This window comes from Sorex fumeus, unplaced genomic scaffold (assembly GCF_029834395.1).
Source record: "Sorex fumeus unplaced genomic scaffold, SorFum_2.1 ptg000122l, whole genome shotgun sequence".
NCBI classification, from domain to species: domain Eukaryota; kingdom Metazoa; phylum Chordata; class Mammalia; order Eulipotyphla; family Soricidae; genus Sorex; species Sorex fumeus.
The window spans coordinates 57,527,003-57,542,517 of NW_026606179.1; the positions used below are offsets into that span (position 1 = coordinate 57,527,003).

Sequence of the window (15,515 nt, forward strand, 5' to 3'; positions counted from 1 at the left end):
ACATTTCTCTGGTCTTTCTCACATAAAACATGCTGGGATAATGTACACATCCTCAGCCAAGTCGTTAGGGTGTGTGCCACAGTTCCGTGCTTAGAACTAACTCCTGGCTCTGAGTTCAGAGGTCAGCGCACAGGAAGTGCTCAGGGGGCCATATGGGGTGCTGGGGGTTAACCCTGGTGAGCCCTGTGCAATCTTGGGCTATCTCTCTGGCCCCTTGAAGTTTTTTCTTGTGTGTCCCTGTAATGCAGTCAGATGGCACTCGGCCAAGCAAACATTAGTGAAAGCGAACCTGCTGGAATGTGCTGTGGCTTGAGTGCCCAGATGTCAGGGGACTGTGTGTCCGTGAGTGGCCTCCCAGCTAAGATCTGATTGGTGGCATCCAGCACTTGGATGGAGCAAGGTTACCATCAGAGGAAAGACTTTTGGCCCAATGCAATCCACGGCTGCAAACACTCCACTAAGTGGGTTAATACCATTTTATAAAAATTCCAGGCATTGTAGGAGGGCCCAAATAATCCTGCTATCCCACAATGGAAAGAGCACTGAGTTCTCCCGGGTGTAACTAGATTCATCCCAGGAAGACAATGGGTCTTTCTTCTCTTGGTAGAGAGTAGTTTTGACGCATTCAAGGTGTTACCCTGGGGAGGCATGGAAGGGCTTCCATCACTCTGGACAAGGCTGAGAAGGCCAGCCCAGGTTGGATGCTTTTTGCCAGGCAGGTTAATGGCCTCCCATGAACACCCATCTTCTAACCCCTGACACCTGTGACCATGGCACTCCGCATGGTGGTGGAGACTAAGGCAAGGCCCTTGAGGGGAGATCCATTGGAATTATTGATGTCATCACAAGTGTGTTTGCTGGAAGCAGGAAGCAAATAGGCCAGAAGGGAATTTCACTACTGGCTTGGATGATGTAGTCCCTGGAAGTGAGTAGATTCTGGAAGGAAGTAGATTCTTCCCCCGCCTGTGCCTGGACCCCAGCCTGGTAAACCCATTTTGTATTTCCGAGGGCTGGAGCGATAGCACAGCGGTAGGGCGTTTGCCTTGCACGCAGCCAACATGGCCGACCCGAGTTCGATTCCTCCGCCCCTCTCAGAGAGCCCGGCAGGCTACCGAGAGTATCTCGCCCGCTCGGCAGAGCCTGGCAAGCTTCCCGTGACGTATTCGATATGCCAAACACAGTAACAACAAAGTCTCCAATGGAGACATTACTAGGCCCGCTCGAGCAAATCGATGATCAACGGGAGGGCCTTTTTTTGAGAACTGTAATAAATCTGCCCAGCACTGGGGTGATTTGTTCTAGCAATGTCCAGAAGAGATCTGATCGCTGTGAAGAGTTCAGAGAGGGTGGAAGGGGACAGAAATGGCAAGTAGCCCAGCTACGATTCGTCTCTTAACCAAGCTGATGCCAAATTCTCTTTCCACGGAGTCTTCTAGAAGTTGTGAAAATCCAAGTAGTTCATTTCTTCATTTAATCAGTAGCTGTTCCAGCTCTACCCAGCATGGACTATTGCCATTTTATTTACTTCATCTTCATGTGGGGGGTTTCAGGAACCATACGCATAGGTGCTCAGGGGTCACTCCCAGTGCTGCTGGGGGAACCTTTCGTGTTCTGGGGATCAAACCCCAGGATGATCTCTCTGACTCCAGGTATTGCCATTTTATTATTTTTATTTATGTTTTTGCCTTTTGGGTCACACCCAGCAGTGCTCAGGGGTTGTTCTTGACTCTGCACTCAGGGATTACTCCTGGTGGTGCTTGGGGGACCATATGGGATGCTGGGGATTGAACTCAGGTGGGCTGCATGCAAGTCAGACACCCTACCTGCTATACTATTGCTCCGGCCTGTTATTGCCATTTTAAAGAGCCAAGATCCTGGGGTCCAGGTATGCATTTCCCATCAAGATGCTGATAGAATAACAAAGATGATTCCCCTTAGTTAGCAGATGGCCGCCTAAATTGAGTTACTGTGCAGGGTGCAGTTTTAAGGGCACCGAGATGTCTGTCTGATTTATGTAAAGGCGGGGAGGGGTGGGCTAATGACCTGCCCCAGACGTGCACAGCCTAGCTCTGGGCTTCTGTGGGGGGCACTCTGCAGGACTGACGTGACTGAGGCAAGGCCAGCAAGGAAATGAGGGGAGATGACTTGGAGTTGGCTACAGAAACGTCAGCAGGGAAGGAAAGGTTCGTAGAGGAGAGGGAAGTCACATGACTCAGAGCAGGCAGAGCCCAGGTACCGACCCTGTTTTGCCCCTTCTTTGAAGACATCACACTCCACTGACACCAGCACTCCCGGGCGATATGAGGGGTACGGGCCCCAATCAAAGCTTTAGGACTGGGTTGAAAATGGACTTGCAATTATTTTTTTCCTTTTTGGGTTCCACCCAGCGATGCACAGGGTTACTCCTGGCTCTGCACTCAGGAGTTACCCCTGGCGGTGCTCAAGGGACCATATGGGATGCTGGGAATCAAACCCGGGCCGGCCACGTGCAAGGCAAGCTCTCTACCCGCTGTGCTATCACTCCAGCCCTGCATTTTTTTTTAGGAGAAACAGATGGAATCAGCAGCTAGTGGGCACTCAGGTCAGAAGGCAGGGGCGGGCCGGCGGGCCTTGGCTGGGCTGCCAAAGTGTTCAACCTTTGGATGGGCTGCCGGGATGTTCAGCCTCTGTTTCTGGACAGCCTCATTAACACACACCATGATTCTGCCCCTGGTTCTTCGCGCTGGTTTCTGCCTCTTGCTTGCTGGTTTTCAGAGTCCTGGTTACCTTTGTTGCCCTCTTATCTGATCAGAGAGTGCCAGAGGAGCCGCTGAGTTGGGTCGTTGCTCTTGGGCAGGGAAATAGAACTTAGCGCTTTGTTCTGCACACACAGTAGAAAGGCTGAGACTCGGTCACGAGAGCCCCTTCATTGGGTTGGGGCCAGGGGCTGCCTTGTGTCCATGAATCCTTTCAATGGAGAAGGCACGGGAGGGAGGAAGGGAGGGAGGGAGGGGCTGCAGAGGGGGCCACAGTGAGACTCCCTCATGTTAGACCTGGGCCTGTGTGCTGGGGAGCACCCCTGAGGGGCCAGTCAGCCTCAGTTCCCATCCTGCTGTGTGGCCCTGCAGGGCGAGTGGGAACCCTCAGCAGGAAGGGAGGATGTGGACTTACCGGAGAGTTTGTTTCTGCCGAAATCATCACCGTTTCTGCCAGATCACTAAAGGAGACTGTTTTCTGGGTGACCAAAGCACCAGTGATGCCAAAAAGCACCCACTTCTACGCAGCTAAGCCACAAGCCAGGACTCACGGTCAGCTCTCCCCCGGGAACATTTTCCTGGGTTCAACCCCCCACCCACCCCGGCCTCCCTGCCTCTGTCCTCACCCCTCACTGTCCCCAGCCTCCCGGAATCGGGCTCAGGGGAACTCTGCAGAGAACAGGCTCTGTGATTGACTCTCCATCAAGGCTGGATTATGAAACCCATCACCCCCGCAGCCACTGGTGTGTGCCCTTGATGGCCACCCAAGAGAGCAGATGGTAGGTGGGCTTTGAGTCTCGAGCTGAGTGGGGATGGGGGTAGTAAGTGAAACTGGAGTCTGGGGAGGGTTTCTGCATCTGACTTGAGGGGTCTGCAGGTAAATGGACAGGCATGGAGCTAGTGGTGGGACAGGACAGGCTTCTGCCTAGAGGCTCTGGACACGGTCCCTTGGTTCTTGGTTCTTGCTGCGACCTCTCCCTGCTGAGTCCCAGGCTGGCCTCCGTGGTCCCAGCATCCTTCTCCCCGGGGGCTGGGCTGCTGCAGGTCCTCCTCCCTGGCCACAAAGCCCCCTTGCTCTGCTCAGTCACTAATAGAGAAAGCTCTCCCCCTCTGTAGACACTCAGGTTGATCTCTGCCCATTCAGCGTTTCTCTGAGCGTCAGCCTCTGCATCTCGCCAGATGCCAGTTCCGGGGGCTGGAGCTGCTGGGGTATGGCAGAGACCCTCCGTGCGCCCCTCTTCCCTGTACTGTGGGCGTTAGGCTGGGGGCGGGGCTTGTGTTCAGGGGCGGAGCCCTCACCAGCCCCACCCTCTCTCCCTGTCCTGTCCCCTCCCCACTGAAGTTGATTGATTTTGATTTTGTGGGGAGGCCACACTCAGCTGTGCTCAGCCTTCCTCCTGGCTCTGCACTCAGGGCTCACTCATGGCAGGGCTCAAGGGATCAAATGGGAGTGCTGGGGATGGAACCTGGGTCAGCCGCGTGCTGGACAAGTGTCCTGTCTGCTGCGCTCTGACGCTGGCCCCACTGCCAGTTGGACGTGATGCCTGCACCAGGGGACAAGAGAAGCTTCTGTTATCTTAGCCCCTGCGTCTGCTGGGCCCTTCCCTGGGCTCCCTCAGGAAAGATGGAGGCCGAGAGCCCCACGGGTGGGCAGCGGGTCCGAGCCCAGCTCCCAGGCGAGCTCCTGGACTGTTCATTCCGATGGACGGTGGGACTGTAGCGCCGGGTTCCACCCCGGCCTGTGTGTGCCCTTTACATGAGCTGCCACCGGTGGGAGCCGACACCAAGCCAGCATCCTTGGTGACATTAATTGTCGCTCTGCGCCTCCGTCCCCTCCCCCGCTCCTACACTGCTCCATTAGCCCAGCCCACGCCGATTGTCTAATGCCCACTCCCCTCCCGAGTGACGCAGGCAACACTCACGAAAAAACTAAAAAGCTGTCGCCAGCCCTTCCCCCACCCCCGCTCTGCGCTGGAAGAGTCGTTTGCTGAGCGTCAGAGGGCCCGTGGAGGAGTGATGATGCCCAGACAGAAAGGGAAAACCGCGCTCACGGCCATCCAGGCCATTCCTGTCTTCTAAGCCACGTTGGCTGTTCTTGTCCAGGGAGCAACTTCCAGGGTCACCCCTGGATCCAGCCTGAGCTCTGGCTCAAGGACACCCCCCCTCGCCCCCTCCACACACACACTCCGTCATCCTGTGGGCCAGCTACGCTCAGTCTGTACCGTCTGGTCAATGCCTGAGCTAGAAACGGGAAGATTCCCCCGCCGCTGTGCAGCCCGGCTGCGGCCACTGCTTCTCTTCACACGCTTCCAAAGGAGCCACAGGTCCATAGAGTGTGGGGATGCGGCCAGGCCTCCCTGAGCCGAACTGCAGCCTCCCCAGCCCCAGACGGCTTCATTGTTTCATGTCTGTGGGTGTGGGGGCAACGCGGGCGCCCACCTTACATGGTCCTCGTGATCTTGGAGCACTGTGGCCTGGGATCAAGCCCGAGTGTCATTCAGCTGTTGGAGCGTTTCCGTTACGATGCTCCTTGTGTTCTACGGTTCTAACTGAGGGTAGGGATGGGGGCTGATATGGAACCCGGTAGCTCCCTGGCAGGCCTTGGGCACACTTGTTTCTGGGCACACCTGTCTTCAGGAACACCTATCTCCGGGCACACCTGACTCTGGGCACACCTGTCTAAAGGCACACCTGTCTCCGGGCACATCTGTCACTGGGCACACCTGTCTCTGGGCACACCTGTCTCTGGGCACACCTGTTTCTGGGCACACCTGTCTAAAGGCACACCTGTCTCTGGGCACACCTGTCTCTGGGCACACCTTTCTCTGGGCACACCTGTCTCTGGGCACACCTGTCTCTGGGCATACCTGTCTAAAGGCACACCTGTCTCTGGGCACACCTGTCTCCGGGCACACCTGTCTCCGGGCACACCTGTTTCTGAGCACACCTGTTTCCGAGGACACCTGTCTCCAAGCACACCTGTCTCCGGGGATCTGCTCCTCCCTGGGGAGGGAAGCTCATCACTGCAGGACAGGAGGGCAGGGAATGAAACCTCTGACACTTCCAAGAGGACAAAGTGGGTCTGTTGTGCCACCGTGAATAGTAGAAGCAGTAAGGATAGTGGGGGTGGGGGCAGGGGGTATGCACTGGAAGGGCACGGTGCTGGGTGTGACCCAATGAGCCACAGACTGGGCCGTGCCTTTCTGGATGTCAGCAACAGGCCAGGGGCCCAGTCCCCCCACCATCCTGCTTATGCAGATCTCAGAGGTGGGTTGCTGGAACCGCTCCCCGCCCAAGTCAACAATATGCCTTTGGCTGGGGAGGAATGTGTCTGTGTCTACACCTGCAGAACACTCACTCGAGCTTTATTCTGGTTCCTTTTCACTGCATTACAGTCCTTCACGACTGGGGCAAAGATGCTCTGTCACTGGTAGCGGGAGGACAGAATGAGACTCTGAGTCAGGGTGAGTTAAATAAATGCAGCCGCTGGCAGAGGGTGAGGGCTCACACAGCCGCGCCCAGGCACTCCCCTGCACTGCAGCTCCCAAATCAGCTGGTGATGCCTGGGGCTGGCATCAGCCATGTAGCAGGAAATGTGCCCCAACCCCTGCCGCTGGTCACATCTCACCCCCTGCAGCTGGGCATCAGCCCCGCCCCTACATCTGGAAGTCAGCCCCACCCCCTACATCTGGAAGTCAGCCCCACCCCCTACATCTGGAAGTCAGTCCCACCCCAGTTGTGAGCTGGAAGGCAGGGGTCCCTCCTCCCCCTGAGCTCTGGAGCTTGGTGCCTGGCAGGCTGGTGCTGCTGGGTTACTACTTGTAGAGGGAATGAAGGCGAAGGGAGAGGAGGAAGAAAGGAGGGAGAAGGGCACATTACTTTATAGAGATGGGATGAAACTTAAGAGCCCACATTCTGGGGCCAGAACGGATTGTTCTTTTCAGCTTCTCTGGGTTCTAGGAAAGAGTGCTTGAACCAATCATTAAGTGTCCTTGGACCTTATTTCTTCATCTGTAAAACTCAACGTAATACCCCGCTCTCATAGTTTTTGCTTATTTTCTGGTTTTTAGCACCATGCCCAGCAGTGCTCAGGGCTTTCTCCTGGCGGGGCTCAGGGGACCGTATATGGTGCCAGGATTCGACCCAGGGTGTCTTTAGCCTCTGGGCTATCTCTCTGGCCTGCCTCATAGTTTTCACACTGTGTTTTATGGAATGGGCTCAGCATGAGTTTCGGGCACATAGAATCTCCAGGTACTGGATGCTGTTGGTGCTGTTAGCATTGGAGTCTCACTGTCATTGTCAGATGGAAAAGCAGAAATCTCTAAGTAGCATGTACAGCCAGAGAGTTGAACAGCACCTGGGACAGGCGACCTGAAGCTGGTTGTCGCAACCCGGAGCAAGGGACAGTGAAGCCAATCCACGTCCGCGCTCCACTGGTCTGACAGCCAGCTGACCTGTCTGCTCACGAGTCCACGGGGCAGTGGTACAGGGCGCTCCTCAAACACAGAAGATGTGATGACACTAGAAGGAGCATCTCACCCCAGAGCCCTTGCCCTTGGCCATGAGTCGAGAGCTCACCGGGTTTGCTTTCCCCATGACACATCTGAAAGGCCACAGTCACCATTCAGGATTTTGTTGCCCCCGATTAAGGCAGAAGAGCCAATTTGGCTGGGGAATAGCGACACACACACACACAGCCTGCCACGGCGGCCTTGGGTCTCATAGGCACTATGAGACCCTGGGGGGCGGCGGGCATGCAGCTTGGCCCTGCATGGGCACCGCCCCCCCCACCCAGGCTGGCCGCCATCATCCCCATCTCGTCCACTCTCTCAGTGCTGCACCCAGCATTCCACACTTTCCACACTGAACTTGGGGCAGGCGGGCGTCCTCAACTGCGTGCCTGGACACGTGGATAATATCTGAACCCCACTTTTCTCTGACACTGGAGCTCCGTCCTGCCCTTTTTCCTCTCTGCCCACCCCCATGGTCCCTAATGCCCCTCCATTACTCATCTTTCTGATTGCTGTTACAGTCATTTCTTTCCACACAGCTCCCTTCTTTTTTTTTTTTATTAGTGAAACACCATGAGGTATCAGCTCCCTTCTTACCGCTTTGTCTGTTTCTGTATCTTTCTCTTGATTCTCTCTTCCTCCAATTTTTCTTTCTCTCCTTCCATCCTTTCTTTATTCCTCCTCCTTTACCCATCTTGGTAGCATTACCCTTGTTTAGTGGATTGATTCAGAGAGAACAGTGGCTCCCGGCCATCTGCGTCAGCTAGAGACTGTGTGGAACACAGATCGACAAAGAGAGGCTTGGCTCACCCTGGGGCTCAGGGTTCTGTGCTGGGGTGCCTGGTGTGGACAGGTGGATTCAGATTCTGGCCCAGGATGGATCCTGGAGCCAGAACTGATTTTTCTTTCCAGGTTCTCTGGTTTCTAGGTAAGAGCCCTTGAGTAATCATCAGACTTCCTGTTTGTTTCTTCATCCACAGCAAGTGTCCCTGTCAGAGATTTTTTTTTATTTGCTTCTTGGTTTTCAGGCCACTCCTAGTGGTGCTCTGGGCTTGCTTACTCTGGGCCCGGTGCTTAGGAGGTCACTCCTGGCAGTGTCAGGGATCACACCAGGGGCAGCTGCATACAGTGTACTATCTCCCATTAACCCTGCAAAATTTGCAACTCTGAGATGCATTTTTTATTTAAATTTTTATTAGTGAAACACTATGAGGTACAGTTGTAGACTTACAAATTTTTGTGTTTGGGTTTCAGTTATACAGTGATCGAGTACCCATCCCTCCACCAGCGCCCATCCTCCACCACCACGGATCCCAGCATCCCTCCCACCCCCCATCCCCCCATCCCACCCTGCCTCTGTGGCAGGGCATTCCCTTCTGTTCTCTCTCTCTCCTTTTGGGTGCTGTGGTTTGTAAAAGAGGCATTGAGTGGCAATCATGTTCGGTCTATAGTCTACTTTCAGCATGCTTCTCCCATCCTGGGAGGATCCTCCCAACACCCTTTATTTGGTGCTCCCTACACTACTGAGCTGCCTTTTCCTCCAGCATGTGCGGCTGGCCTCCAGGCCATGAAGTGAACCTCCTGGTACTTATCTTGCTATTCTTGGGTGTTAGCCTCCTATTTTGTTACTTTATGTTCCCCAGATGAATGCAATCTATGTCTGTCCCTCTCTTTCTGGCTCATTTCATTTAGCATCATACTTTCCATGTAGTACCACTTGTATGTAAATTTCATGACTTCATCTTTTCTAACAGCTGCATAGTACTCCATTGTGTAGATGTACCAAAGTTTCTTTAACCAGTCATCTGCTCTCGGACACTCGGGTTCTTTCCAGATTTTGGCTATTGTGAACAGTGCAGCAATGAACATAGAAGTGCAGATGTCATTTCGACTATACTTTTTTGCCTCTTTAGGATATATTCCAGGGAGTGGTATTGCTGGGTCAAATGGGAACTCAATTTCTAATTTTTTGAGAATCGTCCATATGTTTTCCAAAAGGGCTGAACCAGTTGGCATTCCCACCAGCAGTGAAGAAGGTTCCCTTTCTCCCCACATCCGCGTGAGGCACATTTCTTAATGTCTCTGAGTGTCACCTGACGCTCTTCAGATGGCAGGCATGTGGCTGGTGCGTGATTCACTCAGCCACTGTTCCCTTTATTGTTGAGAAGGAGCTTAGACTCTCCCGCTGGGTTTTGGTGACAGGCTGTCCAATTGTTTACATGGACACGTTTTTTGGTGCATTTTGGGGCTGCTACCAGGTTTGTAAGTTGGGGTTACAATGACTCAGGTCTCCTAGTGTAGGGGACCTGCAGGAAAACCCAGGTCCTGAGCACTCCTGTGCTTTTCAGAGTCCTTTGGTCATTTTCCTGGGTTGGACCCGCTGCCTGTGACTGTGTCATCCCCAACCACCATAAGCTGGGGTGGGGTCGGGGCCATGGATGGACCTAGTCCTTCTTCCATGCTCCATCATTGATGACTGGGCCATAGCAGTGTCTGGCATAGGGGGACAAGGGGAACTGGCAGAAAATTCCAGCCTGCAGTCAGTAGGGATTTGCATGACCCACTTCTCAGAGCTGAGTTCTCACTCTCCTGACAGAACAGAAGTGGGGGGGAGGGCTGGCTGCTTGGAGGAATTCTAAGGAGACCCTGCATCCCTTGCAGAGCATGGACATGGGATGGGGGTGTCCATATGGAGCCCAGGTTCGGCACCAGAGGGATAGTACAGCAAGGAAGGTGCTTGCCTGATACATATAGGTCTACCTACGTGTAATCCCAAGCACCCGTATGGTCCCCCAAGCCTGCCAGGTGTGATCCCAGAGTGCAGAGCCAGGAATAAGCCCTGAACACTGCCAGGTGTGGCCCCAAACAAAAACAAAATAAAGGACCAGTCTGAATCCCACTTTTCCTGAAAGCCCCCTGACTTCTGAATCGACTCCATCTGTGGAAACCCCGAGGCTGAGACTGCTCCCAGTTCTCCCGAGGGAGACTGGGCTTTCTCTGGGGCCCAGCGCTGCAACGGAGCCCTACAGACTGGTGCCCAGAGCTGTACTGGAGTATGCCCCAGCCGGGGGCAAAGACAGGCGAGGCAACCCTGGCATTGGAGGAGGGGGACTCCTGGTCCTCAGGGGGAGGCAGAGAAACCACTAAACACCCATCGTGTGGGGTTGAGTCTGTCCTGAGAGGAGCCGTGGAATTTGCGGGAAGGAGTGAGTCACTGTCCTTGGGGAGAAGAGGTAGGGCCTGTGGGTTACCAGGAGACTGGGCCCAGGAGCAGGAGAGTGGGGGGCTGCAGGCACTGAGGGTGCTGACAAGAGGGGGCCCTGACTCCCCGCAGTTTTGACCTCAGAGATGCTTTCCCAGTGCCCTGCATTGAACTTTATCCCCAACGCTTTCCACGGAGAAACGGGTAGATGAATGAAGAGGCCAGGCAATGCAGAAAAATTATATTCGGGTTAAGTAGTTAAATTTCATATTCCCAGAGTTTGTGAGTATCCTAGACTCCCCCGACGAGCGTGTGTTCTGAGGGCGTGTGCCAGGGGGCATGCCCTTCTGTGGTTGGTGCCGCCTGGTGTCCTCTGCCCAGCATTGCCTGTGTCCCACAGCCACCCTGGGAGGCTAGGCCTCTTAGCCTCGACCCTTTCAAGATTTGGGGGACAGAGACTTGACCCTGGGCACCAGTGATTCCAAGCCACAGAAAGGCAGAGGCCGGGCCCCCACTGCTGGCTCTGGCTCAGTGCCTGTGTCTACAGCTGCATCCCTCCCTCCACTGTTACACACCTGCGGACAGCGTCTGTCCAACTACAGGCCCTCTGCACTGGCAGCTACAACCAAGGCCTTAATTCTGTGGTTTCCAACCCGTCTTCACTCATACTCGCAGACCACTGAGCTAAGCCATGAGCGTGGGCAGGGAGCAAGGAAGAGGCTGCCACGTGGGGCCACTCACCTCTTCTGAAGGCCCCTCTCCATTGGTGGACACTTCCTGTGGTCTGTGGGGTGTTGACCTCTGAGAAGCCCTCAGGACAGTGATGCAGGGATAATGGGGGGCTTGCAGGGAAGAGCAAGAGGTGACCTGTGTGCCGAGCTTCTAGCCTCGCAGTGGGCAGGCTTTGGCCTCCTCTCCAGGGCTCTCACCAATGGCCACCACAGTCGGACTGTCTCACAGAGCACTGGAGATGGGTTTTCTCAGCCCACCCAACGTTCTCAGCATTCAGGGGATTAATCACACAAAGAGACCGAAAATCTGGATTTGAGATGATGAGGAGCCAGATCCAGTTAAGAGTGCAGGAGAAAGGGCAAATAGTTTAAGCCTTAAGAGCCGCAAATGCAAGGCTCCCTCTTTCCCCTTTTTACTTGCGCCCGTCTGTGGGATGACGGCACAGTGGCCGCGTGGTTAGGGCGCAGATCCCAGCCCCTCACGGGGGTTGATGCACCAGGGACATCTCTCAGCAAGTCAGCCGGGGGGTTGCAGAGAACTCCCTGAATCTACCCCTTCCTCCCCCTCCCCCTCCCTGGGGGAATTCTGCGTGTGTTCTCCATGGGGTCCTCAGGCTTCTTACTGGAGATGAGTTGGCCAGGATCAGACCTGTCATAGGCTTCTCCCCCTTTCCTGCCTCGCCACGCCACTGTGTCACCTGCCTTCCTGAGACCCATCCCTAAGCAAACAATATACACCAAAATCGTGATTATAGGGTGGGCTTTGGGGACACCCACGCTCTCCAAACAAGTCATCTGTGATCGACTGCTCCATGACTTAATCGCCCTCCCACCCACCCGTTCAACTCTTTCCATCCCTATGCCTTTATCGCCACACAACCTCAGACTTCCCAACCAGAGAGCCTGCATAGCGCCTCTGGATACTCTCCTTGGAAAAGTATTTACCGTGTAAATGGCACCTCCTGTTGCAAGTCCTCTGTGCTCTCCCACCTCTTCACTCGCACAATGTCATTTTAATGTTGTCCTCATGAGGCTATTTCATTCAGGTATCCATCCATCCACCCACCCACCCATCAGTCCATCCATCCATCCATCCATCCATCCATCCGTCCACTCACCTACCAACCCATCCACCCCCCAGATATGTACCTCCATATCCAAAGATGGACCATCCGGAGGTGGGTGAGTTGTGGGGAATTCTGTGCTTCCAGCCCATAACAGAGTTCGGGAGGGAGTGAATGGGGCGATCTGGTTAAATGAATGAATGTCCCCTGTTCCAGGCAGTGAGCATCTATGTAATGAGAATGAGGTTCAGAATTACAAGTGGCAGATAGGTCAAGTCTGTGAAATTAATGAACAACCATGGTAGTATCTGGATGTGAACTATGGCAGAGACAGGTACAGGTTTCAAAGAGCTTGTAGTCCGTGAAGCAAGCCAGTGTGTGAGACTTTGCAGAATACCGGGATGTATTCCACAGACAGCTGTCTCTAGCATGCTGTGGACCAGGCTGGAGGTCCTGCATTGCCCCCCCTCCCACCCCAATCTTCTCTTTAAAACCTTCCTAAGCATTCTGACCTCCTAAACTCACACCAGAAGGGTTGTAACCCTGACAACTGGTGATCTCTTTTAAAGAAATAACCAGATGGTCACAGAGACAGGCAGTTTCTACCTAGAGCACCTAGACTTTGTCTCCAAATGTTCTGGACACAAAATATACAGCCACACATAAAATAGAGTCAGAGTCTGACTTCTGAAACGTACCCTCCAAGATAGACGGACAGACATGATCCCTGAAATATAGCTTCGAATAGCTGAGCATCATCCTGGGAAGATGAGGGCTGGTTGGAAGGAATCATATCCACACAATAGAATATTCCCCGCCATTCAGAATGATGACGTTAAAGACTTTTCATGACCATGACACACGCCCAGAATGCTCATTGTATAAACTCAAAAAGAAAAACAAAACAGCAGCTGTGAACCCAGTGGCATCTCTGGGGTAAATCCAATTCTGTGGGTGGCCAAGCACGGATAAAACATATTGGGACCCTCGTGGACCACAATGAGCTGAATGATGTAGAGTGTTTATTGCTGGGCCGTGATGGATAGTTGACATTTTTATAGTTTAATTTTCCAAATTCTGTTTTTAACAATGGGAGTGTGTCTGTGTTCTCTGAATAATAAGATGTAAAAAAGGACCTTCAGAGAGATTGGTATCTTCTCTCCTGAAAGGGAAACTTGGCATCTCTTTCCCTCGTCTCTCTGGAGAGATTACTGCTGTATTCAGTGTGTTTGGTGCTTACGGAAATAAAGCCGTTGTTCTTGGCAAGAGCTTTTGGGAGTGAAAAGACAGACAGGAAACTCTAGAGCTGTGAGTTGGTTACCTTTGGCACTTCAGTTGACAGTGGCCTGTTAAGTGGCCATCAGCCACGGGAGTATGTGTATAGGGACAGAGAGAGACTTGTCAAACCGAACCCCTCTAAGCTCTGACATACAGACACATGTTCCTTGAGTTGGATTGTCCTAGTACCCTTCCAGCAATGCACCCCCAAACCTGGGCAGTAACAGACTCATTGTACACTTGGCATTGGTGTGGCAGAGAGTAGACCTGCCTGCCTACCCACCAGGTGCCACAGCAATGAGCTGGTGAACACAGCGTCTCCTGCCACATTGGGGACCCAAGAAGTGGAAATGAAAATAGAAGCAGTGGCCTTAGATGGCCGACTGATTACTGGACAGGAGAAATCCTTCTCCTGTGTCTTGGTGCAAAGAGCTTGGTCAGGCCACTGAGGAGTCCTAAAATTAAGTGGCGTGACCAAGGGACAGTGAGGTCACTGGCTGTGTGGAGGCTTCGAGACGTTGCCAGCTGTGGTCCTGGTCATTAGTGTCACATCCCTGCATCCGTGCACCGTGTGTCTCTCACTGGGTCATTCGAGTGAGCCGTGCCAAACTCAGTTCACGCACAAGTCAGCTGGGAACACAGACTGATCTAGAACTGCTGATACTCACGCAAAGGGACCTGGTTGCATGCCCCATTTAATGCCATATAAGAGGATTTCCGCCCTTCCGTCACCGTTCGCTGGGTGCGGTTGCGTCTGGCAGAGAGAAGAGGTGAAGGGACTGGAGAGGGTCAGTCTGGAGAGGAGCCGATTCACAGCGTGGAAGCCATGCTGGGGACAGCAGAGAAATACTAATCAGAGAGTCGGGACACATAAGTCTGTTTTTCATGGGCTACGCTTCCTAGGCCCCAAACCAATGGGGAGGGTGCTTGTGGCACCACAGAATCACGATCAGGGAGGGCTAGGTGAGGGAAGCCCCACCATGTGGATTCATCTGGGAGGACAGTATTAGCCTCTCCATCTTGCTGGTGACATCACATGGAAGGGAGGGGACCCAGGTTCCTAGCCTGCGCCTCAGCCATTTGTAGATCTGGGGAGGGGCCAGGGGAGCCTCCCTAGAGTACTGAGGAGGCCCAGAAGCCTGTCCCAGGAAGAAGAGGAAGTGGAGAAGAGGAAGAGAAGAAGGAGACAAGAAAGAAGAAAAGAGGAAGAGGAGAAGGAGGAGGAGATGAGAGGAAAGGGGAAGGGAAAGGAAGGGAAGGGAAGGGAAGGGAAGGGAAGGGAAGGGAAGGGAAGGGAAGGGAAGGGAAGGGAAGGGAAGGGAAGGGGAGGGGAGGGGAGGGACAGGAAGGGGAGGGGAGGGGAGGGACAAGGGGAGGGGAGGGGAGGGACAGGAAGGGGAGGGGAGGGGAGGGACAGGAAGGGATGGGATGGGATGGGAAGGGAAGGGGAGGGGAGGGGAGGGACAGGAAGGGATGGGATGGGATGGGAAGGGAAGGAAAGGGAAGGAGAGTAGCGAGGAAGAGCCCCACAGTGTGAGAGGTGGTAGAGTAGCATCATGTATAGGTCTCGGGCAATGCAAGGGTCTTAGCACTCTGGGGGGCCTCCAGGAAGGCTTCCTGGAAGAGGTGGTTTTGAGAGCGTGGAAGCAAACCCGTTCAGTGAATCCTACTTTGGCAGATCACGTCACCCGTTACCCCTTCTGAGGCATGCTGATGTCACTTCCTTCCTCTGCCTTCTGACCCCCTACACCCCCTTTCCAGACAGGGCTCTGGGCTCAGCAGGAGGTGAGGGTCCCAGGGCTGAAACCTATGGGAGACCCTGAGGCTTTTCTTGCCCCGCAGACTCTGTGTAGCTCACCATGCTGTTGGCCTTGGCCTTAGGGTCGGGGGTCTTGGGTCCGAATCACATGACCCCTTACTTCCATGGTCAGAGCTTGGCCTTCTGGAGCCTGGGGCAGGAGGAAAAGGGCACTTCCGGCATCTTCTAGCCCTTC

The 15,515-nt window shown here is 54.0% G+C and overlaps 1 protein-coding gene across 1 annotated transcript in view; it reads left to right on the forward strand.

The window, feature by feature from the left end:
• VAT1L (vesicle amine transport 1 like) overlaps nucleotides 1–15,515 on the forward strand; it is a 104,372-nt gene that overhangs the window by 28,529 nt on the left and 60,328 nt on the right. The window lies entirely within an intron of this gene.